Source organism: Crocuta crocuta, unplaced genomic scaffold (assembly GCF_008692635.1).
Source record: "Crocuta crocuta isolate KB4526 unplaced genomic scaffold, BGI_CrCroc_1.0 scaffold36, whole genome shotgun sequence".
Lineage (NCBI taxonomy): Eukaryota > Metazoa > Chordata > Mammalia > Carnivora > Hyaenidae > Crocuta > Crocuta crocuta.
Window position 1 is genome coordinate 21,978,982 of NW_027532203.1, and position 25,498 is coordinate 22,004,479.

Sequence of the window (25,498 nt, forward strand, 5' to 3'; positions counted from 1 at the left end):
CCAAAAAGCAGTTATAAATTTATTAATTAATGGATGCATTGATAAAATAATCGAAGCATATATGCCGAAATGGTTGTCTGTCTGATAGGAATATGAACAGTCTTTTTCCTATTTTTCTATGCTTTTCAAACTTTCTATATTGAACCATCAGGGTATGTAATTGCTAAAAAGAAAAATCTCTGAAACACAAATACAAATCATTCTTAGCACAGAAGCAGGTTTCCTTAGAAAATTTACTTTTTGAAACCAGAGTAATATTGAATTATCACATAAATTTCAAAACCAGGCAAAACTCATCCATGGTACTAGAAAGCAGTAGTTGCCTTTGTGGCGATGGGGTGTGGACAGTAGGGAGCAAGAGACTTACAGGAACTGGATTTTTTTAAATTTTCATGTTTTTCTCGTTATACAAATCTGTTCACTTTGTGAAAATTGAAATATACATTTATGTGTACCTTTCTGCATTAAACCTTAATGGAAAGTTTACGTTTAAAACATGGAAGTAATTATTTTTAAGCAAACATCTAAGAAAAGTTTAATTTCAAAGTTTTGATCTGTTGTTTTTTTAATATATAGATTTTTTGATTTCTAGGAGAGAGAGAGAGAGAGAGAGAGAGAGAGCATGAGCAGGGGAGGGTCAGAGAGAGAGGGAGTCACAGACTGAAACAGGCTCCAGGCTCTGAGCTGGCAGTCAGCACAGAGCCCGACACGGCGCTCGAACCCATGAACCGCGAGGTCATGACTAAGTGAAAGTCGGACGCTTAACGGACTAAGCCACCCAGGCGCCCCTTGATCTGTTGTTTCTAACCTCACTGTTCCTATCAAGGAAATACAAGTATGAAAATTAAGACAATAAGTATCACAGCACAGTCGTTGAAGAATATTAGAAATTGAAAGCCATTACATTGTCAGAAGAGTGCTTATTGCCATATTAAAACTCTAGTTCTCAGTCTTTAAAGACAATCATGCAATTATCTAACATACAAATACACTTAGAATAATAAGTAATGTTTGGGATATTTTTAGTTATATGATTTAACAGAGGTCTGATCCCTCTCTTCCTCCATCTCCCAAAACCAAAATCCTTTTCATATCTGCATGTTAGAGTTAGGACTTTAAAAAGCACATTCCCACACCATCATTAGTATGAAAATGCTAATGCTGGGGGTCACCCACATCTTTATCTTGTGTATCACTTTACACTTACAATGGTTCCAAGTGCCATATTTCCTTGGGAACTGGTGGATACACAAGCATGTTATCCAATAAATGACACCCCTGGAAACATTCTCTAGACAGCCTGATAAGAAGCAAGCTGGTGCTGAGAGCTCCCCCCTAGAAGGACAGGCAGGCTGTTTACAAACCCAATGTCCCACAAAGAAAGCAGGTGCCAACAGTTGACATTTAAGGTTAAAGTGTTTAGGGCTGAGCGAATCTGGTCTCTAGCTGCAAAGGCTGTTCTAATCCTCTCCTCATTAAAAGGGAAAGCAGCAGAGTAGAAGACCCTCTCAGACAAACTCCATGAAAAGTCTAGGTGTGCCAGGCTCATGCACTTCCCTTCCCAAAGGAAATGGGGAACCCAGCATACAAGGGCACTGAGGAAGTTAACCTAGGCCCTTTGCATAAGACCTGTAATAGACTCCCCCCACCCCCAAAAAAGAAACCAACCATGTATAACATATGGAGAATTATCCTCTTCTGGAAATAGTCTAAGAGCTTCATCAAGAATGCAAGCTGTGACCTAAGCTTTATCCATCATCAGGATTCAGACCTGTTTGGTAGATAGTTCATCATAAAAATTTTTAAAGTAGGTAAAGCATCAAAGAACAGGGAAAAAAGCATATGAAGAAATGCCAAAGACACAGGAAAATATTTAGCATTAATGAAAAACGACAACATAGGACAGCATTTTGCATCAAAGTTAACAAAATAATTACACAATAACCCTTAGAATATTAGGCCATGACTATACTACCATAAACTTGGCAGATAAGGACACCCCTCTTCAGAATGCAATATGGATACATGCAGCTTGTCACACAGCAACAGGCCTTACCTGTTTCTAAAATTAATAGCGTTATCAACAGTCATTGTGGAATTACATAAGCTATTTTTTAATTACATAAACTATTAAGCTCAAAATATAATTTTTAAAGAATAATGGAGGGGCGCCTGGGTGGCTCAGTCAGTTAAGCATCCAACTTCGGCTCAGATCATGATCTCACGGCTCGTGGGTTTGAGCCCCACATCAGGCTCTGTGCTGACAGCCAGCGCAGAACCTGGAGCCTGTTTCAGATTCTGTGTCTCCTTCTCTCTTTGACTCTCCCCTGCTCATGCTGTCTCTGTCTCTGTCTCTCTGTCTCTCTTTCTCTGTCTCAGAATAAAACATTTTAAAAAATTAAAAAAAATAATGGAAATGAACTCTACGTAACTACAACGGAGAGGTTTATAGCATATTAACTAAAAACTTCAGATTAAATGTGTAATTTCTACTATTAAAATCACATAAAATATGGACATATACCAACCAAAACAGAAAACATTGCTAAAGTGAAATCAACTATTCTGTTGGAGCTGTGAAATAAGAGGATTTATTTCTTTTAAAAACCCATCTATACGCAGTTTATTTATGCTTGTGGAATAAAAATACATTTAACTAGACAATTAGCAAATTGTCAAATTTGCTGCAAATTTGCAGCAAATTACTGCAAATTCTATAAACATTAAAATATGTCTTATTTCATTACACTCAGAAGACAATGAAACCCAAAGGTATTTTGTTTAAATACTTAGAAATTATATGGTGATGGCTAAGTCACCTAAACCTTTCTGGGCCTTTATTTCCTCATTTACCAAATGGATAAGATAATGCCTAGGACTCCTACGTCATAGGTTCTGCACACCTCAAAAGAGTTGATACATATAAAAGCACTTGTTACTGATATTATTTTAGCCCATTGGGCTACTATAACAAAAGACCATAAATGAGGTGATTTATAGACAAAAACATCTATTTCTCACCATTCCAGAGGCTGGGAAGACCAAGATTAAGGCACCAACAGATACTCCCCCCTGCCTGTAGCATTAGAAAGTGGAAAAGGAACAAGAAAGCATGCTCGCATTGCTTTTTATAAGGACGCTAAGCCCATTCAAGACAACAGCCAACACCTGGTTTAGCCAGAATTCAAGTGAAAATTTCTGGTTGACTGCAAGCCCAATATCAACCAATTATGTGGCACTGATATTTTACAGCTTGTGCAATATTAGCCTGTATCAGAAGTGTAATATTTTAATCACATATGGCAATATTACCACTATCCCCCAAAGATTCTGTGGGACACACGTGGAAGCCATTTTTGAGAAGATAGGTTGTTGATAAACAATAAAACCAGAAAAGCAGACATGATTGTAAGGAGTTTGGAAACTATGCACTAGAAGCAGCAGTTAAAGAAATAGGGGATTGTTTGCTAACCAGAAGAAAAAAGAAAGATATAATTACAGGGTTTCCATTTTGAAGTAAACTTCTGTTATTCTTTGGGCATAAAGGACCACAGTAGTGACTGCCATGGCAGATCCCATCAACTTCTTTCTAGGAATGAAGGATATCTTAGTTGGTGGGCTTATAGTAAAAGTCATCACTATGATTACAGCGTAGCTTAAGCTGTGAATTATGAAATGGACTAGTATTATACTTCCTGTATGTGCTTGTGTGTGCACATGTTTGTCTTTATGTGTGAATGATTAGAAGGCACTTAACACTCAAGACATCAACCACCAACTTAGAACTGAATTACACTGAATTACACCCAAAGAAAGTGTTTTATGAAGTGTAACAGGAAAGAGTAGTAGGCCTATGAATACCTTATGAAGATGCATGTGACCATCATCTTAAAGACCATGTGAATAAGACCGCATATATAAAAGAAAATAATGAAATTAAATAGCACATCCTTAGAGGAAAGAACACAAAATCCACAACCAATTCAGGAAACTTCTATTTGGGAGGCTACCTGTACTTGTATTAAGGCTTCCTCCATATTCCCAGGTGAGCATCGTTAGGATGTACATAATCTATCATTAGAGTTTTTTTTAATGTTTTATTTACTTCTGAGAAAGAGAGAGCGTGAGCAGGAGAGGGTCAGAGAGAGAAGGTGATACAGAATCGAAAGCAGGCTCCAGGCTCTGAGCTAGCTGTCAGCACAGAGCCCGATGCGGGGCTCGAACCCATGAACCGTGTGATCGTGACCTGAGCCAAAGTCGGACACTTAGCCAACTGAGCCACACAGCTGCTCCTCATTAGAGGTTTTACATAGACACTGAAGTACCTACAAGACCAGAGAAAATGCCTGCAAAGGGCTAAAAATGGTCTCACATCACCGCAGAGGCTTCAAGTTTTGATACATGATAATTCAGTGGAGCCTGCTTAGGATGCTCTCTCCCTCTCTTTCTGTCCCCTCCCCTGCTTACACCTGTGCATGCTCTCGCTTGTTCTCACATTTTTAAAAGATATGTGTTAATTAAATGCTATTTTCATTAATTTATATGACAATTTCAAAATGCTTTCATTTATTTGTGTGTAATTAATCTCCAATGGAAAAAATAACCTTTAATAACCTAGAACTCCCTAACTATATGTCTCTGCCTGGAAGCCTCACCATTAAGTTTTAATAACTGATAACAGCTGAATACCAGGGAAGACTGAAGAAAGCTGAACCTGTAATCAACTGTTGAAGCAATCCCTCATTGGGAGGAATCACAGTAATAGAGTAGAAAAATCAAGAGCTTTGCATTTGGATCCTGGATCATGTACTAGCTAACTTTTCTGAGCTTCAATTTCCTAGAATAGAAAATAACAAATCACCTGTAATGTAAGATTCGGTCGGTCTGATAATTAAAATACTATACCAAATAGCCCACCACAGAGCAGATATTCACTAAGGAAAGATCCATTTCCTCTAGCCTCTAGACTGCAGCGTGCCCAGTGTCTGCACAGTCCCATTACTTCAAGAAAGGTGTAAGAAGGAGGAACAAAACTTATTTCAGACCTGCCAGCTCCAGTCCATAACTCCCACTGTTTTCAGTTACATTTCATCCACCCAAAACTCCTATATTCAAGCCCTAACCCTCCCTCTCTAAAAGGAGACACCAGAGATCTGTCTCTTACGCACACAGAGGGAAGGCCTTTTGAGGACACAGCTGGGAGGTCACCTGCAAGCTGAAAAAAGACCTCTCACCAAAAATCACTCCTGAGGGCACCTTGATGTTAGATGTTTGGCTTCCAGGATGTGAGGAAATAAATTCCTGTTGTTTAAGACATCAGCCTGTAGTATTTTGTTATGGCAACTTAGCAACTAAGACACCCACCTGCAAGAGTTCAAGTTTATCCTTAGAGTTGGGGATGAGACAGGCAGGCATCCTCACAGCATTACTGAAAAGTAGGGTGTTCTTCTAGAGCTTCGTATTCTCCTATGAAGATGGAGCAAGAGATCGTTTACATGGTACCGTATGAAAATCTGTAATCACAGTCCCAATCAAATATTTCAGAACTGTTTTCTTTTTTCCCCTTCTCTATTATGAACTTTACTCATCTAAGCAGGGACTGACCTCCTGGCCTCATCAACACCATGTTCTACCACCGACAGGCTTTTCGTCTTGCCCTCACCATACAACAGACAATGTGCATCTTTGCACTGCCTCCTTCCCCACTCTGCTGGTTATAACCCCACCAAAAATACAACTACTAGACAGAGACAGACATATTTGTCATGTGTTTGTGTTTTCCCTTCAAATACATCATATCTTAGGCACTAAGCAAGTCTTCAAATCCTGCCACAACAGAAAAATATGTGTGCCATTATTTATAGCCATAATTGCATGTTCGCTTTAAGCAGAATTTTTACTTATTATTGAACACAGAATATTCTGTATTATGGCTGGTAGGCTTGGAACTGCCTTGAAGATTCACAGACCCTGGTTCGCTACTGGGGAATCATTAAATGCATTACAATCATTAATGCATTGCAAGCAACCCTCACTGAGGCTGAAAGTAGAGATGCCCCCTCCAAGATCCCTTTCCAAATTTAACGAAGCAAAGTTTGTTGACATCTGTCGCCCTTATCCTCATGGCAGATGTGGAAAGAGTAAAGTTGTCTGTTGAAGATAACCCTCCGTCTTGACTCATCTGTCTTCAGAAGTGCCCTGTTTGATAGAACATCACCTTACTCCCTGATAACTCATACCAAGTTTTTAGGGGGTGAGTCTCCCAGGAACACATGAATTCTTTTTTTTTTTTTTAATTTTATTTATTTCTAATAGAGAGAGAGAGAGAGACAGCATGAGCAGGGGAGGGTCTGAGAGAGAGGGAGTCACAGACTGAAACAGGCTCCAGGCTCTGAGCTGGCAGTCAGCACAGGGCCCGACGCGGGGCTCAAACCCACGAACCGCGAGATCATGACCTAAGTGAAAGTCGGACGCTTAACCGACTAAGCCACCCAGGCGCCCCAGGAGCACATGAATTCTAATAGAAGGCTCCAGAGAATGCACTGTTTATTTGTTATTTAAAAAATTTTTTTAATGTTTTATTTATTTCTAGGAGAGAGAGAGAGAGACAGCTTGAGCAGGGGAGGGTCAGAGAGAGAGGGAGTCATAGACTGAAACAGGCTCCAGGCTCTGAGCTGGCAGTCAGCACAGAGCCCGACGCGGGGCTCAAACCCACGAACCGCGAGATCATGACCTAAGTGAAAGTCGGACGCTTAACCGACTAAGCCACCCAGGCACCCCTATTTGTTATTTTTTTTAATGTTTATTTAATTTTGAGAGGCAGAGAGAGACAGAGCACAAGCATGGAGTGGGGGCGGGGGGTTGAGAAAAAGGGAGACACAGAATCTGAAGCAGGCTCCAGCCTCTGAGCTGTCATCACAGAGCCTGACATGGAACACGAACCTATGGACCATGAGATCATGACCTGAGCCAAAGTCGGACCCTCACCGACTGAGCCACCCAGGCGCCCTGAGAATGCACTGTTTAAACTCAAAGGGCACAGCTGTGCCTTAGTATACATCCTAACAGACAAAGATCATGAGACCAAGACTCAAGTTCAGTGATTTATTTTGAAGGTGATGTGGCATGGAGCGTGGAGAGTAGGTGATTTGGGTGTGGTGTGGGTGTGGAGAGATGGGACAGGAAAGAAAAGGACCAATGAAACTCATCAAGCAAGTCATTACAGTGGATGGCTGGAGTTCAATTCATCTACAGAACTGGAAAATCTTTTAGAACATGGGTCTCAGAGTTATCCCATCCCTTGGGGGAAGGATTTGGGATATTTACTATTCATCTGAAGGGGAGTGGGGAATATATGAGCAGTTCTGGCTTGCTCAACGGGCAGCCACAGCACTCTCCAACAGCCCGAGAGGATGACCAGGGAGAGTCACAGGTGCTGGCAGGTGGAAATTGGGAAGGCATGCAAGGAAGCATTATTGCCATGAACATGTGGGTAGGGAATTAACAGTGTCAGCTTTAAGGCCCTACTGCTTACATGATTTACATGATAAGCTGCCTCATTTCAAAATGATTTGGATCTCAAAAACTTACATTTAATGAAGAGAAGAAATTGAATGGCATGGTTATTAAAAGCCTAACAGCCTCCAATGAATGAGAAATTTTAAAGTATATATGGATTCTTGAAGAGGTTAATATCCTTGAATATTTTAAGGCACTCTAATCACAGCACAATCTGGTTAGCAGTTTTGAAAGAGAATTTTCTAAACAAGGCAAACTTCAGTCCAAACATGATTTAAACACAATTCCCCAACAAATCAAAACTGAATTTGTGGTTTTTAAATTTGTTGGTTGTTTGTTTTTCATTATGACAGCAACATTTCAAGCAGTCGTTAAACCATGGCTTGAAGAAATTGAGCTGCTTTACATTTATTCAGCTGATAATGCAGCTTTTAACCAATGGTCTCTGCCCAGACTATAGCTTTCTGTATCTCCTTGCTGGTATCCTAGTAGTAGATAAAGGACTTTCCGTCTGATCCAATCCACCCTTGGAAGCACGCAGCCTTTAAGTGTCAACCAAGGCTTCAGAATGCCTGAAGCTAACAGGAAACTTTAGTATCGTCTTCCAGAAGACACTTAAAAATAGAATAGTTGGAGGATTAGGAGGAACTTAACTGAGGAACAAGGGGGAGAAGAAGGGGGGAAATGGTGGGGGAAAGGGAGAGAGGCAAACCATGAGAGACTCTTGAATGCTGAGAAACAAACTGAGGACTGATGGATGTGGGGGGGAGGGGGGATGGGCATGGAGGAGGACACTTGTGGGGATGAGCACTGGGTGTTATGTGGAAACTCATTTGACAATAAACTATTTGTAAAAAAAAAAAAAAGAATAGTTGTACGCTTTCTCCCTGTAGTTCCCTGGGCTTTAATATCAGACTAAGGAGGCAAAAGGAAACTGTTTGAAAGCAATGCCATCAATAGCACATTCCACATGGAGTTTCTTAAAGCCTGAAGAAGATATTTGTTGTTTGAATTTCTGGATGCCCACCTTATTAAATTAGTCAAACCCTTTCTTTTTCTGGAATAAGGAAATAGGCATTATATTATTTGACAAAATACATATCAGTGAACTTTCCAAATAATTATGTTTTTCTAATCCAAAAATTCACAATCAAGATTCTCATTTTATGATTAAGTCTTGATTCATTGCTTTGTGTATATGGGGATGTTCACATTTCTGTAAGTAACTTCTGTAAGTAGTGAGTATACAATTATGTTAGCAGTTGAATTACTCCAATGTGCTCTAGTTACACACTCAAAGTTGGCTCTTATTTCATGCCAAGATTTAAAAAATAAGATCAGAAAATCCTTGTTTCTGTATTTTAGACTCCTTTACTAACTAAATTGAAACAAGCAAATGGTGACTGACTGAAACAACAAGGATGTACTGAGCACGTGTCACACATATGCCAGGCTTTGTGGAGAAGACAGAAGAGAAGGGAAATGGTTCTTCCATGGAACCACTGTGCTAGCTTCTTTGCCTACATTGTGTAATCTCCCCATCAGTCTTCTGTGGTAATTGTTATTACACTTGTTTTTCAAGAGAGAAAACTAAGGTTCTGAAACTGAAAAGAATTTAGACAAGTCACTCATCTGGGAAGTGGCAGAGCAATGGTACAAATTCATATCTACATAACTCAGGAGCCGATTTTCTTCATACTGTATAATCTGCCTTCCAAAAAGAAACAGGAAGATTACTTTGAAGCTACAAAACAGATTACAAAAATATCATTTGGGGAGTAATTTTTAATAGTAGTATTGAGGCAATATTGACAGTAAAATATACATTTTTAAAGTGTAGAATTTGACCAGTTTTAACATGTATATCCCCATGAAACCATTATCACAATCAAGAAATAAAAATCCCAAATCACTATCCCGAAAGTAGCCTAGTGATCACTTGGAATTCTTTTCTCCTGTCCCTCTCCCCTCCCCCAAGCAATCACTCATCTAATTCCTCTCATTATATTTTGGGTCACATTTTCCAGAACTTCATATAAACAAAATTATACAGCATATACTCTCTTTTGTCTGGCTTCTTTCAGACAGCATAATCAGTTTGAGATTTATTCAGGTTATTGTATTTATCAATAGTTTATTTAAGTTTGTGCTAAATAGGGATACTTAATAGGAATATACTATGATTTGTGTATCTCTTGTTTTGGTTTTTGGCTACTGCAAGTGAAAATGTGTGTTTAAGCCTCTGTGTGAATGCATGCTTTCTTTTGTTTCTTGGAGAAATATCGAAGAGTGAAATGACAAGATCACATAGGAGGTATATTTTTAACTTTGTAAGAAACTTTCAAACTTTTTCTTTTCAAGTTTATTTATTTATGTAGAGAAAGAGACAGAGAGAGAGGGAGTGGGAGAGGCAGAGAGAGAGAGGGAGACAGACAGAGAATCCCAAGCAAGATCCACACTATCAGAGTTGAGCCTGACACCTTGACATGAGGTGAGATCAAGGCTCAGATGCTTGACTGACTGAGCCACCCAGGCACCCCCAGAAACCATCAAACTGTTTTGCAGTGTAGTTGCACCTTCTTACATCTCCAAGAGCACAATGTATATGAGAGCTGCAGTTGTTCCACATTCTTGCTACCACTTGGTACTGTCATCTTTTTCATTTTAGCCATGTTAATGCAAGTACACTGTGGTATCTTACAAAGGCTTTAATTTTCATTTCCTTGATAACTAATGATTTTGAACATTTTGTCATGTGCTTATCTGCCATTTGTAGATTTGTACATTTTGTATAATAAATCTTCAGAATCTCTTAGTCTTTTTTTTAAATGGGTGTTTTCCTCTTATTGAATTGTAAGAATACTTTATATACTCTAGATACAAGTCCTTTATTAGATATATGTTTTACTGTATTTTTCCCAGAGTGTGCATTTCTTTGTCTTTTCATTTTCATACGTGAGAAAAGCAATTTTTTTCAATTTTGATGAAGTCAAACTTTTTTACCTCAATGCTTTTTCTTTTTCTTTTATTGGTTGTGCCTTTTGTGTGGTATTTAACAATCATTTACAAAACTCAAAGCCCTTAAGATTCTTCTTCTGTTTCTAGCTTTAGCTATTACATTTAGGAATATAATCCATTTCAAAATAATTTTTCTATATGTTAGATAAAAATTGAGGATCTTTTTTTGCTTCCAACCATTAGCAAATCCAACCATAGCTATCCAACCATTCTAGCACTATTTGTTGAAATGATTATCCCTTCTCATGGAATTTTTGACACCTTTGTCAGAAAAAAATTAAGCATATATGTGTAAATCTGCCTCCAAAAAGAAACTCTAAGATTCCTTTTTATTTGTTTATTTTTACCATTCACACACACTTTATTTACTCTACATAGAAAACCTGGAAGACTCCACCCAAAGGTTGCTAGAACTGATATGTGAATTCAGCAAAGTCACAGGTACATAAATAAATGTACAGAAATTGGTTGCATTTGTATACACCAATAAGGAAACAACAGAAAGAGAAATCAAGAAACTGATCCCATTTACACTTACACCAAGAACCATAAAATGCCTAGGAATAAACCTAACCAAAGATGTAAAAGATCTGTATGCTGAAAAATATAGAAAACTTATGAAGGAAAATGAAGAAGACACAAAGAAATGGAAAAACATTCCACGTGCATGGATCGGAAGAATAAATATTATTAAAATGTCAATACTACCCAAAGCAATCTACACAGTCAATGCAATCCCAATCAAAATTTCACCAGCATTCTTCTCAAAGCTAGAACAAACAATCCTAAAATTTGTATGTGGAACCATAAAAGACCCTGAATAGCCAAAGTAATGTTGAAAAAGGAAAACCAAAGCGGGAAGCATCACAATCCAAGACTTTAGCTTCTACTACAAAGTTGTCATCATCAAGACAGTATGGTATTGGCACAAAAACAGACACATAGACCAATGAAATAGAATAGAGGACCCAGAATTGGACCCACAAATGTATGGCCAACTAATATTTGACAAAGCAGAAAAGAGTATCCAATGGAAAAAAGACAGTCTCTTTAGTAAATCATGCTGGGACAACTAGACAGTAACATGTAGAAGAATGAAACTAGACCACTTTCTCACACTATACACAAAAATAAACTCAAAATGGATGAAAGACCTAAATGTGAGACAGGAAAATGTCAAACCCCTAGAGGAGACGGCAGGCAACAACCTTTTTGACCTCAGCCACAGCAATTTCTCACTCGACACATCTCTAAAGTCAAGGGAATTAAAAGCAAAAATGAATTATTGGGACCTCATCAAGATAAACAGCTTCTGTACTGCAAAGGAAGCAATCAACAAAACTAAAAGGCAACTGATGGAATGGGAAAAGATATTTACAAATGACATATCAAATAAAGGATTAGTATCCAAAATCTATAAAGAACTTACTGAACTCAATACCTGAAAAACAAATAATCCAGTGAAGAAATGGGCAGATGACATGAATAGACCCTTTCCAAAGAAGATATCCAGATGACCAAGAGACACATGAAACAATGCTCAACATCACTCATCATTAGGGAAATACAAATCAAAACCACACTGAGATACCACCTCACATCAGTCTGTGTGGCTAAAATAAACAACTCAGGAAACTACAGATACTAGTGAGGACGTGGAGAAAGGGGAACTCTCTTGCACTGTTGGTGGGAATGCAAACTGGTGCAGCAACTCGGGAAAACAGTGTTAAGGTTCCTCAAAAAATTAAAAATAAAACTACCTTACAACCCAGCAATAGCACTACTAGGAATTTATCCAAGGAATACAGAAGTGCTGATTCATAGAGGCACATGTTTATAGCAGTGCTTTCAATAACAGCCAAATTATGGAAAGAGCCTAACTGTCCATCAAATGATGAATGTATCAAGAAGATGTGGTTTATCTATACAATGGAATACTACTTGGCAATAAGAAAAAAATGAAATCATGCCAATTGCAGCAACGTGGATGGAACTGGAAGGTATTATGGTGAGTGAAATGTCAGTCAGAGAAAGACAGATATCATATGTTCTCACTCATATGTGGATCTTGAGAAACTTAACAGAAGACCATGGGGGAAAGGAAGCATAAAAAATAGTTACAGAGAGAGAGTCTTTATTAAGAGATTCTTAAATACAGAGAACAAACTGAGGATTGATGGAAAGGCGGGGAGGAGGGGAAAATGGATGATGGGCATTGAGGAGGGCACTTGTTGGAATGAGCATTGGGTGTTGTATATAAGTGATGAACCATGGGAATCTACCCCAAAAACCAAGAGCACACTTTACACACTGTACATGAGCCAATTTGACAATAAATAATATTTAATAAATAAATACTATAAATAAATAAATATAAAAATAAAAAATTACTTAAGGTGGGTTCCCTGGGTGGCTCAGTTAGTTAAGTGGCTGACTTCAGCTTAGGTCATGATCTCACAGTTCATGAGTTCAAGGCTTGTTGGGCATATTGCTGATAGCTCAGAGCCTAGAGCCTATTTCAGATTCTGTCTCCCTCTCTCTCTGTCCCTCCTCCCCCGATGTTCTCCCTCTCTCTCAATCTCTCTCTCTCTCAAAAAAAATAAACATTTTAAAAAACTTAAAAAATTAAGTAAATAAAATATTACTTAAATACATTAGCAAAATTTTAAAAATCTAAGTAAATAAAATGACAAGAAATACAGTAAACAGCCACAGCTGGATATAAATCAAGTAGTAAAGGAAGAGCTAGAAAGAAATGAAGAGAAGCTGCTCAGAAGATTCTCTGTCAACTGCAAAATTATCATGTAGAGTATTCTTTCTCAACAGGAAACAACTTTGCTCCCTGGGACAATTTGGCAATGTCAAGGAATGTTTTTAATTTACACAACTGGTGGGGTACCTGGTTGGCTCAGTTGGTAGAACATGCAACTCTTCATCTTGGGGTCATGAGTTCAAGCCCCATGGTGGGAGCAGAGCTTACATAAAATATAAATAAAATGAAATGAAATGAAATGAAATGTAAAAACAATAAAAAAAAGTCCTGATAATTTTCACAGGTAGAGTAGGGAATGCCACTGGCATCTAATGAGTAGAGAAGAGGAATGCTGCTCAACATCCTACAATACACAGGACAAATCATAACAAAAACAACCTGGCCCACAATGTGAAGAGTGCTGAGACTGAGAAACTCTGATGTAGACTATTACACTTTTTTCACCTTGGATCAAGCCATACTGATTAGTTCTATATAAATGGCATCTAATAACAATAGTATCGAGAGTCCCTGAGATTCTTTTAGTGTTAAAAAACAGATTAAATGGAGGGTGGGGGATGGGTTAAATGGGTGATGGGCATTATGGAGAGCACTTTCAGGGAAGAGCACTGGTTGTCATACATAAGAGATAAATCACTAGATTTTATTCCTGAAGCCAAAGCTACACTGTATGTTAACTAACTTCAATTAAAAAAAAAAAAAAAGACTGAAAATATCAGTTTTGGCAACAACTTTTTAAAATGCATTTTTCCTGGACAAATTCATTAAAATGTTATATCCCATCATGACCATTTTGCTTTTGAGTCTACAAAGTTCATTACAAATTTCACTAATTTGGCAAAAAAAAAAAGGTTCATCAACATGGAAGCTCAAGTCCTGTCCTCACGTGGTTGACAGGACAGAAGAAACAGGAAGCATCCTTATTATTCATGTTTATCATACCAAGTAGGAAGTGAGAAAGGCCATAGAAAATGTACAGCTAAAAGTATTTGAAAAGATTAAAGAAGGTGAGAGTATATATCCCCAATGGGGACAATCAGGGGAGCCTTCCCACCAAAGAAGGATTTGAGGTAGACCTTGACTGATAGTTAGGACGGAAATGAGGAAGAATGAATTCCAGGAGTAGAAAGCATGAGCAGATATATGAAGGTGAAAAAACATAAGACAGTTTATAAGAATAGATATTGAACGTGAAGAAAAAATGTGAGGGGGGGAATGTTTTTCATTCCAGAATGTTCTTACAGATAAGGATGTTTACAGGGTTACCTTATCAGAGGGAAAATGAAGCAATGTGTAACAGACTCCCAAAGCCCAATATCCCAGTACTCTGCCCAACCCACCATACATATTCAATTGAGCAACTGCATATTAAAAATTCAAAGAAAAGAAATAGCTTATTTTTTTCAAACAGTTAAACATTTTATGTAGAAAATATACAAAATTAGATACTCAGTCAAACCACCTTTCTCCACAAAGTATCCCTGGATTTGTCCAGACCTTAACAACTCTGTTCTCCTCTGAACACTACCTCCATTACAGTGACTTACAAGGAAAAATGTCTCTTTCTTGTTTGAATACACGTTTTCTATTTTTGATTGATAAAATTTCTCATAGTATACCCTAAAACATAACATAATAATATGTTGTAATATTCAGGGAATATTTTTGTCCAGAAATATTTTTGTCTTGTGTTCCATTCAGCAGAATCTGGACACTGTTAGAATTAAGGTTATTTCTTGCAGACTAATCTGTGTGTGGTTTGTTTTGAACCAGCATGCTAGCATCCTTTTTATAGCTCCACATCAGGTTTATGTATAATTCAATCAATACCTTAGGGCACACTATTTGATGATTACAATAAAAAAAAAATCTATTTTGTTGTTCTTTGTGAAGGTACTTTCATTATCACATGTCACTCAGTTACAAGAGTTTATGGGACCATTTACACCCAGTGGACGCTTTAAACATACAGTTTTTATGACAACTAAACTCCAAGATAAATGAAAACATTTTAGAAAGATATTAGGATCCTTTCCTTGGTCTTTGATTGATATGAATTGAGGCAGTAAAAAGGGTTTTCTTTTGTATAGTCCTGTCTGTTACAAGGCACTGGAGAAATGGAGCAGAGATGAAGTATTCCAAAAAGCTAATGGCCCAGACTTGCTCACTCATTACCAACAGGGACCTCAAAGCTAAGAATAAAAATATGAAAAACAAGCAAATGATTTTTTTTAACAAATGTCCAAGTACTCTGGGCTAGTTAAATATCTATTGGACACTCACCAGTAAACCAGGCATATATGTGGTCAATGGGTGCCCCTCTTCTTCCAAACAGCAGGCCTATGACCTATAGGTCTGTGACACTATCATTCTCTTAAGTCATGGACTATTTTGGTTTCAGGAGAGTCGTTTGAAATGTAAACCCCTGTACTGGGAGAAATCTGAACATAAACCACATGTTAGATGGTACTATTACATCAACATGAAATTTATTGATTTTGAGAACTGCACTATGATTATGTATAAAAAAATGTCCATGTTCTTGGGAAACATGGGCTGAAGAGATGATGAGTCATGACTTTTGCAAATTACTTCAAATGGTTCAGCAAAATGATAATAATTATTAAAACTGCTATAAGAATAATACTTTGGATATTTTATCTTAAGAGAGAGAGAAAAAGCAAATGTGAATTTGGGTTGAATTTAGGTGAAGGACATATGGGTGCAATGTAATATATTTTTGACACTTTTATGTAGATATGAAAGGTTTTTTCTTTTTTTAGTTTATTTATGGGGGAGGAGGGGAGGCAGAGAGAGAGGGAGAGAGAGAATCCCAAGCAGGCTCATGCTGTCAGCACAGAGCCCGACACAGGGCTGGAACTCACAAACCCTAAGATCATGACCTGAGCCAAAATCAAGAGTCAGGTGCTCAACCAACTGAGCCACCCAGGCACCCCAGACATGAAAGTATTTTTTAATAAAAATTTAATTGACCAGAATCAAGGATCTGCCTGTTCAAAGAAGAACCCATAGAAAATGGTGCCCAGGTGGGGATGAGCACTGAGTGTTATGTGGAAACTAATTTGACAATAAACTATTAAAAAAAAAAAAAAAAGAAAGAAAATGGTGCCCAGGTACTATATAAAGGAATAACTGACCCTTCAATGCTCCTTGGCAATTTCTTTCTTAACACTAAGTCTTTGCTGTGTTGCATCTCATCCAACAATTATAAACTTTTAGCACACTCCTGAGAATCCCAAAAGCTATCCATGCTGGTCACTCTTACCACATGACTAGGTTAAATTAACCTGCTAACAAGATCTATTCTAACTTGCTGTCCCAGAAGCAGTAGCATCTCCACCCACCACCCTTCCCAAAGCCAACCGCATATTCCATCGTCCTACCTCCAGGATCAGGATCTACTCCATCAGTGATACTCAGACCTCCTCCCCCCAGCCTCTTCTTCTTCTTTTTAATGTTTTATTTATTTTTGAGAGAGAGAGAGAGAGCAGAGGAGGGTCAGAAAGAGAGGGAGACACAGAATCCGAAGACAGGCTCCAGGCTCTGAGCTGTCAGCACAGAGCCTGACATGGGGCTCGAACCCACAAACCGTGAGATCATGACCTGAGCCAAAGCCAGACACTCAACCAACTGAGCCACCCAGGCGACCCCCTCAGCCTCTTCTTGACCCCCATCTCCTCTTGACCCCTTCTTGCCTCTCTGAATATATACACATATAATCTCCTTCCATAACTCTTAAAGCATAAAGTAACAATGAGGTGCTCCCCACCAGGAACCTGGGGGGTGGTGCAGAACATGGAAATATGAGCTAAACCACGATCACATATAAATCATATGTTATGGATCAAAGTGAAAATCTACACAACTACCTTAAACAGACAGAATGGCTCTAAGGTTCCAAAGCCTTGGCTAAACTGAGATTTGTAATATTAATATAGATATAGAAACAATGTGGTAATTAGAAGGTTAGTTTAGAGCTGAAGCAGAAAGGAGAAACAAGGACAAAACCAAAACCATAGACACCATAGTGATGGAGAGGAGGCCAGTGGATACTTGGGGATGGGGGATGGGAACTCACTGTATAAAGGCACAGGGAATGTTTTAGGGTGATGGAACTGTTCTACATCTTGATCATATTGGTAAATACATGGCTATACACATTTGTCAAAACTCATCACATTGCACTTACAAAATTAGTGAATTTTACTGCAGCTAAGTTATAATTCAACCAAGTTAATATTTTAAAAATGGAGTCATCACATATACTAGTGTTCGCTAGCAGTAACAATATTGGGAGGACATGCATCACAACTGAATCATTAACACACCGTGGGATGACACCCTGCTTATGGGTCCTCCCCCCCTGCTATGCCTCTTTCTGTCTGTGACAGTTGCTCTGAAACTGCTTTCCTCTGAGAGCTTCTAGTTCTGCACAGGAGCCTTACTACATGGTATCATAATAAAATTATCCTTTACTCTATTTGACTACATTGAGAATCTCCCTCTTGCACAGAGTGTACTCATGGCATTACAGCTTTTTCAGAGAGCTAAAAGAACACAGAGTAGACCTTTTATTTGTTATCAGATATTATCTCATCCACGCTGGGCTTAAAATTACCAATAACAGCACTAAAAACCTGTCTTTCACAGTTTTTCCTCTATTTGTCTGGAAGGGGTGGTGGGGAAGGAAGACAACAAAAAATGATCTAATTGCATCCAGGACGGATTTTTCTCTTTTGTTAACCTCAAATAACAAACCTAGGAAATTTTAAATCCTAGAAGCCTGTCTGTCAGCATCTAGCTCCCCAGAGACCAAGAGAATGCTTTCATTTAGCTGAAGGTTGCTATAGGCAGCCACCTGCCCGCTTGGGAAAATACATCACTTTTTGCAAGTGTGAAATGATGGCTAAGGGGAGTCAGAGCCCTAGTTACATGCCCCAGTGCAGAGCCCTGAGCCTCAGCTACAGGGACTAAATAGGACAGTGATTCAGAATTTCCATTTCTGTTCTGACATCCTCACAATCCCTAGGCCACACTGAAGGAGAACTACCTCACTCAACAGCTCAGAAAAAATCATCAATGGTAGGCTTGACTCCAAAGGAGTCAGTGTCAGCCCCTCGCTCAGCTTCCCCAGGCTGGACCCTTCGGAGAACTGCCATAAAAGGTGGTTCTAGGGGCGCCTGGATGGCTCAGATAGTTAAGCGTCCAGCCTCAGCTCAAGTCATGATCTCACCATTCGGTTCAGTTTGTGAAGTTTGAACTCTGCATTGGGCTCTCTGCTGTCAGGGAAGAGCCTATTTGGATCCCCTATCTCCCTCTCTCTCTGCCCCTCCCACCCTCAAAATAAATTTGTTTAAAAAAGGTGGTTCTAGACCAACAGTCTCTCTTCTTGCTTCAACACCCAGCTAAACTGCCCAGTCCAGCCTGTCTGTTGCTCAGCTTAGTTCCCTTCCTGACCCTCATCTGCCCTCCCCCTTTCTGCCACCTCCCTCCCCCCACATCTTCTCAAATTCTGGCAATACCAACACTGAACAGGCCCAGGCCCCAACATGACTCATCTGGACCTCTGACATTCTAATTGTGTTCACAGACTTGTACTGTTGCCTAAGTTTGCAAACAGCACGTCAGCATAGCAAGTCTGCCAGAAATTGCAGTAAATTCTGAAGGGAAAAATTCCGTGTCTCCTTCAAACCCTCCACACAAATTAATGTGCACAGAATAACGATGAAAAAGGAAATACTCAGCCATTCTGAGATGAAAATACTGGGTGGCCAGCCAGGTCCACACTGAACCTAGCCTGCTATCACCAGACTTTTTGTGCCGGCTTCCCAGCATGTACAAAACAGGTGCAAATGGCCAGAGAGCTCTGAGTCCTTCACAACACAGAAGGCCAGAGCTGTTAAATATCAGAGCCCTGAGACTCCTCCACGCCCACCACCTGTTACCTGGCAGGCCCACCCTAGCTCCATTTACAGAGCGGCAACTTCAGGAGACATCAACATTGTAGCATGACCAGCCAGCTCCAGAGCCCAGTGGGATGCAGAGAAGGACAATGGACCCCTTCCTATTAAAGGGGGGGTAGGGGGGCTGGCTTTACATGGAGACAGAGAAATCTGGCTGAAATGGAGACATTTCAGTGGAGAAGCCCTCACCACTGCCAGAGGTACTATATATTTCCCTCCCCCAAAGGTTGGAAGCTTGTCAATTATTTACAGTCCTCTGTCTTGTGATGCATTACTACTGGCTTTCACTGACAGTTTCCTCTGCAAAACTGTGTTTTCTCTCCACATCCTCTTTATCGGCCAGTCCCATCAAGTCCTGCCTGGATTATTACTCTAACCCTTTGGGGCTTCCTTCACGATCTCAACCCCAAAGGCCAGATGCATACTGAAGCACCCCCTTCATCTTTTATATCATTTTTGAGAAACACTGGGGGACTCCTTTCATCTAGATCAACTCCAAATGTCTTGCCCAGCCTTCTGATGACCACCAGCATCCTCCCTCCCCCACCATTTCCTAGCACTTCCCTCCAGCTCCACTCTGGACAGACTTACTTTCCCTGCCCCCTCTCTTCTTACCTCTGGAACAGAAATCTTGTAGGGCACAGCAAAAAGACCTGGTTTTGTGAAGCTTCCCTGCAATTTCTCCAGCTGACACTGTCCTTCCCTCCCTTTCCAGGGATCCTAATGCTTCTGTAATCCACACCACATAGGTTTTCTCATTATTATTTGCAGATTATTTCACATGTGTGTTTCTATGTACTTTAAAACTTACTCTAGGACCTGGAAAACTACTGGAAATGTAGGAGAGGCTTTCCTACAGATTTCTAAGCTGAAACACTTTGAGAAAATTGTTGCCAGCTACTTCCCTGTATCTGAAAAAAAAAAAATACACCTAATCCACTCAGAGTAATGCTCAAAATTCAATAATCACCCTGTGAAATATTCCCATTCCCCATGTGATTTGACATTTTTCCCCAGGAGAACATCTCTCATCTCCTACGCTGCTGCTCCATGGCTTTGACAAATAGAGTTCACCTAGAATCCCCTTCAAACCATATTTAAACCTCCACCCTTTGAGCAAAGTCTCCAGGCTGGATTTCACTGAGCCAGTCAGCTTTGCTAATTTGTAACCAATTTTTGATTTACTAAATGCCAGCGTTCAGCTGGAGGACAGATGGAAAAGCCCCAGGTAACTGCTGACCTTCTGATTAGAGGAGCAAGATAACCATACCCGATTTCACATTCAGATATCTACAGAGATTGGATGTAAAAGAGCTTTCCCAGGATTAGAGGGAGGAAGGAAAGCATATGGCCCAAAAATGGCATGTGGTTACAGGATTTATGAATTAACAGAAGAAAGGATTTATTATAACCTTCAAAGTGGGTAAAACGCTGGTGCTGGGCTTTTCTGAAAACCTGAGCACCATTCTGCAAAGGCTTGCTCTAGCAGGGGACTTCTACCTTACACATAAGTGGAATGAATCTACTAATAGTAAGGGATTGTGCTCCTAATGAGAGGGAAAGGTGGCTACTATCATGGCTGAAGCACTGTAAAAACCTGTGGCTGCTCTGTAGCAAGTAGAGCCAGCTCGAGGCAAAACTGTGCCGTTGAAGGCATTTGGTTTGGTTCTTTTCTGCCCTCTATGTGTGTGCACTGTCCCAAATCCTCTCCCCATTCCCTTCATGGACATCTCCTATATTAAACATCTCAACCCCTTGTACTCTGTTCCTCCCTTTCGTGACTATCACAAACTTGTCTCAGCTCAATGTGAGATTAACACTATGAATGACGGAAAGATGGCTTGACATGTATCCTCCCTATGAGCATGTGCATTTGAAGAGGGAGAAGGTGGCATAACCCAGGGGAGTGATGCATTTACAACTGTTCTCTCCAAAACTACTTCAGCTTCAGGGATCACTAAAAACAAACAAAAATATGAATTAATGTTTATTTATTTTGAGACAGAGAGATAGTGAATGGGGGAGGGGAAGAGGGGAGAGAGAGAGAGAGAGAGAGAGAGAGAGAGAGAGAATCCCAAGCAGTCTCCATGCTGTCAGGGCCAAGCCCAATGCAGGGCTTGAACTCACCAACCGTGGGTGCGGTCATGACCTGAGCTGAAATCACAAGTTGGATGATTAACCGACTGAGCCACCCAGGTACCTGCCCCCAGCTTGAAGGGTCTCTACATGCAAATTACACTGCAGACCATCTGGGTGTAAGACAGATTTGGAAATAGAATGGGGTGGCCACCCACAAGGCAGGCTCTTTGAAGTGACCCTGAGGAGCAGCAGCCAACGTGCTCCACAGAGACCTATGGCTGGGCTGCATCAGAGAAGGCTGCCGGTCACAAAGGCTAGCTGGACCAGAGAGAGGAAGCAAAGAATATTCAGGGGAAAAACCAATGGAGATGTCTATGTCATGTCTGACTCATAATACATGGGGCAGGAAGACCTCTGCCTGTTCCAGAGGGGCTCCTGGGAAAACAACACAGTAAGGAGCGGCACTGACCATCACATAAGCTTCAGCCTCAGTGGGGAACCAAGACTCTCTGTATAGTTAGGACAGCCAGAATAGTGACAGAAACATACTTGAACTTTAACTTAGTTTTAAATAATAAATAAGTACTTTCTATTCTTGTATGTCCCAAGGAAATGCAGTTTCATCTTCAATCACATTCAGTCTTTCTTTCTGTTAAGAGTCTATTTTTATATTCAGCCTGGACTGGTAATGTTTCTACTTCAGAGACTCTCTAGAAAGATTGCACTGTCACTGGAGGTTCTACAGACGGGAGAATAATGTGGAACGAGTACAGATATGGGACAGTGCCAAGGATATTCGTGGACTGGAAAAATACAAGAGCAGTAGAGATTGCATGAGCTATGTTAGGAAGAGGTAAGCAATGAGCCTGCATGCCAAGAATGTTGAATAAAGAGATTGTTACAACACCAGCCAAGCACCTTCCCTTATTACTTCATTCAACACACAGACCAACCTCACAGGCTGGTGTTTCACTACTCCTCATTTATGGATGTTGCAACTGAGGCTCAGAGATACTAAGCACCTTGTTCAAGATTAAGATAGCAAGCCAGGATTTGAACCCACTCCTGCACACCTCACTCTATCCAGTAGGTTTCTGAACACTGGAGCAACTAGAAAAAGTGATTTAGAAACATCCAATGGGGATGTTAGTTGAATAATAGGAAACCATAAGCCCTGTGCGGTACATTAGGAGCCATCTACTCACCTGCTGTTTTAAGGATCATTTTAGTTTGACAGTACCAACAAAAATGGCTTAAATCCCAAAAGACTGTGAGAACTGATTTCATACTCTTGAATGGTAATGCTTTCTTATTTTCTGTTGTTCTTCTTGTTCCTTAGACTAACTTAAGTCCTTCTCAAGAGAAGAGAATCCCTACTGCTTAACTGAATGATAAAACAAATGCCTTTGCTGCCATTTTTATTTACTGTGCCATCTACTCAGCCCCTGAGAACAGGCCATAGACTGACTGCCTTTTCAAAATATGGACCATCTAAGCTTGTATATGCTCAAAAACCCTCTTGAGGTGTTTATTCAAGCACCCTTCTCCTAATTATTAAGTTTGGGTGTATTTCAAGGGACATTTAATCTATCTCTGAGTCATTTACCTCTGAGCTCTTTGAAATCATTCAGAAGTAAACTGTAAGTAGTATACACTTTTTAGGATGGGAGACACCATATACCTTAAAACTTGGTTCACTGGGCCAAGGCAAAATGAAAATGTCAGTTTTCAAGCAAATTTTGGAACTTCAAGGTTGAAAGAACAGGTCATTGGCAGACAAATATATCCTAACTTTATCTTCTGTGCTGAATCTGTAGTCACTGCACAACATTGAGCATGCAAGAGGCAAAGGAATGAGTTAATTTTGTTGGTTGCTGATGTACCCATGGCTCCATCTCTTCTGCCCTATATTCATGTCCCTGGGTCACTATTCATGTTTTTACCCTGAGGACAAGCTGTGCTCTTTTTTATTTTTTTTCCATGCAGCACATTTCCACATGAACCTCTTAGGAAAAGTCAGCATTTGATAAAGAAAAGCCAAGTCAGAAATGAATTATAATATTAAGTTACAGAGGAGCAAGACTGAATACTGAACAAGAGGTATACCAGGTTAACACAATTTAGGGCAGCTCTAAATAAAATCCAGGTCAGTATCAGGAAGCCATGCAGGGTATTCCTTGCTGAACACAGAGCTACTATGTAAATCAAAAATCAAATGAGGAGTACATGTGGGATATTTTATCCCATCCGAAGATCAGTTTTCCTAGAGTCACATTAATGATATTTTTCCCTATGACATTGGCACTGAGAAATAAAAATTAGTCATCTCCCAACAGGGATGTGTCCTCCAGGTTTGTTATTGAAATGGTTAAGAAAAAACACTAAAATCCCTCAGTAGAATAATGCAATGGCTAAGGCTGGATCTCAGGATGTTTTTGACGTGGAACATATTATGGCCTGAATTTCTTTTTTTTTTCCCCTTTGGGTTTATGGAGAGCCACAAACTTTCTCAACGGCAAGGATGATCTTGTCATCCCAGGTTTGAATCTTCTGTCGGCCATACAATCTCCCCAATATCCACAGTTTGGTCTATCAGGTCGTGGACGGCCTGGCCCCTCCTTCCTTCTCATACTCTCCTCCAGCCACTTACATTCAGGCAGGCCAAAATTTCCAAAACAGACTAGAATCTTTTCAGATTCTATGGCACATCCAACTGGGAAATCCTTTTATCTCCTCTCTGCACCATAACCTTTTACTAATATAATCAACTGGACCAATGGGATAGAAGCCACAATTTATGGACCTTCATACCTCAAACTCCAAGCAAAGGGCCTGGAACCCTCCCAAAAGTTCTAGATATAAGCTGAACAAAAACCTTCCTCCTATGACCTAGTAAACATGACTTTCCACAGCATTCTCAACCAAGAGGAATCTAATACTTTCAAGGCTTTGAATAATAACTTACTTTTCTATTCATTTTATTAACATTTTTCTTAATGTTTTTTATTTATTTCTAGGAGAGAGAGAGAGAGAGACAGCGTGAACAGGGGAGGGTCAGAGAGAGAGGGAGTCACAGACTGAAACAGGCTCCAGCTCTGAGCTGACAGTCAGCACAGAGCCCAGTGCGGGGCCCGAACCCACGAACCACGAGATCATGACCTAAGCAAAAGTCGGACGCTTAACCGACTAAGCCACCCAGGCGCCCCTATTAACATTCTTATTATCTGGCTGGGGTGAGGCCAAGAGTGTCCACATATTCTCGGAATATCATTGCAAATCTAGAAAGAGGGGAAAATTTACTCTGACCCTAGAGTCAGAGGCTGGATGAGTACTTCTCAGTTACTGCCTGTGTTTGATGTGAGGGGGAGTTCTCAGAACCTCCAGTACTCAGATTCCATAGTTCTATAGTTACACTTATTTAAGAAATGGATTATATTAAAGATCAAGCTCTAATTACATACTGTAAATGGGAGCTGTATTGAAATGACTCATGGGAAATGTTAACGTTTTATCTTGGCAGTGTATCCACAAGTCCACAAGTATTCACTAGATGCTTAACTATGTGTCTGGTGCAGTACAGGGCCAAACACCATTTTTTTTTTCCTACAGTGGTTGTTCTCCAAATTCCAGAACTTCAATTTTTTAGAGAAACAGAAAACAAATGCTTCTTTCAGAACACACAAATTAAGGTAAAGTGACCAAGCTGGGAGCTTCCACATTATGGAGAACATCCTATGCAATTTTGAAGTAATTTACAGACTTTGTGCTATAAGACACACTGATCGTTGCCCTCTACTAAAAGAGGGAAAATCAATTCTCTTTCCCTGCATTTTGCCTTCCTAAATCCTGCTGAATGCAAGTAATAGCAGTCCTCTTTGGAGAGATTTTATCATGGCAGAAGAGCATCGCCAATACAGTGGCATTAATAAGTATTAAAGAAGTGTAAGCTGAGAGCTCGCAGGGAAATCTATTCTGACAAGCATCTCCCGAGAGGAATTATCATTCACTTAGAGAGTTAAAATCCTCCCTCACCACTTCATCCCTCACAGGTAGCCTGTTCTTGAGGAACCCTCCACAAAGAAGGCCAGATGGACTGATTACGGCTTTCCCCAAATTAACGGCGGAT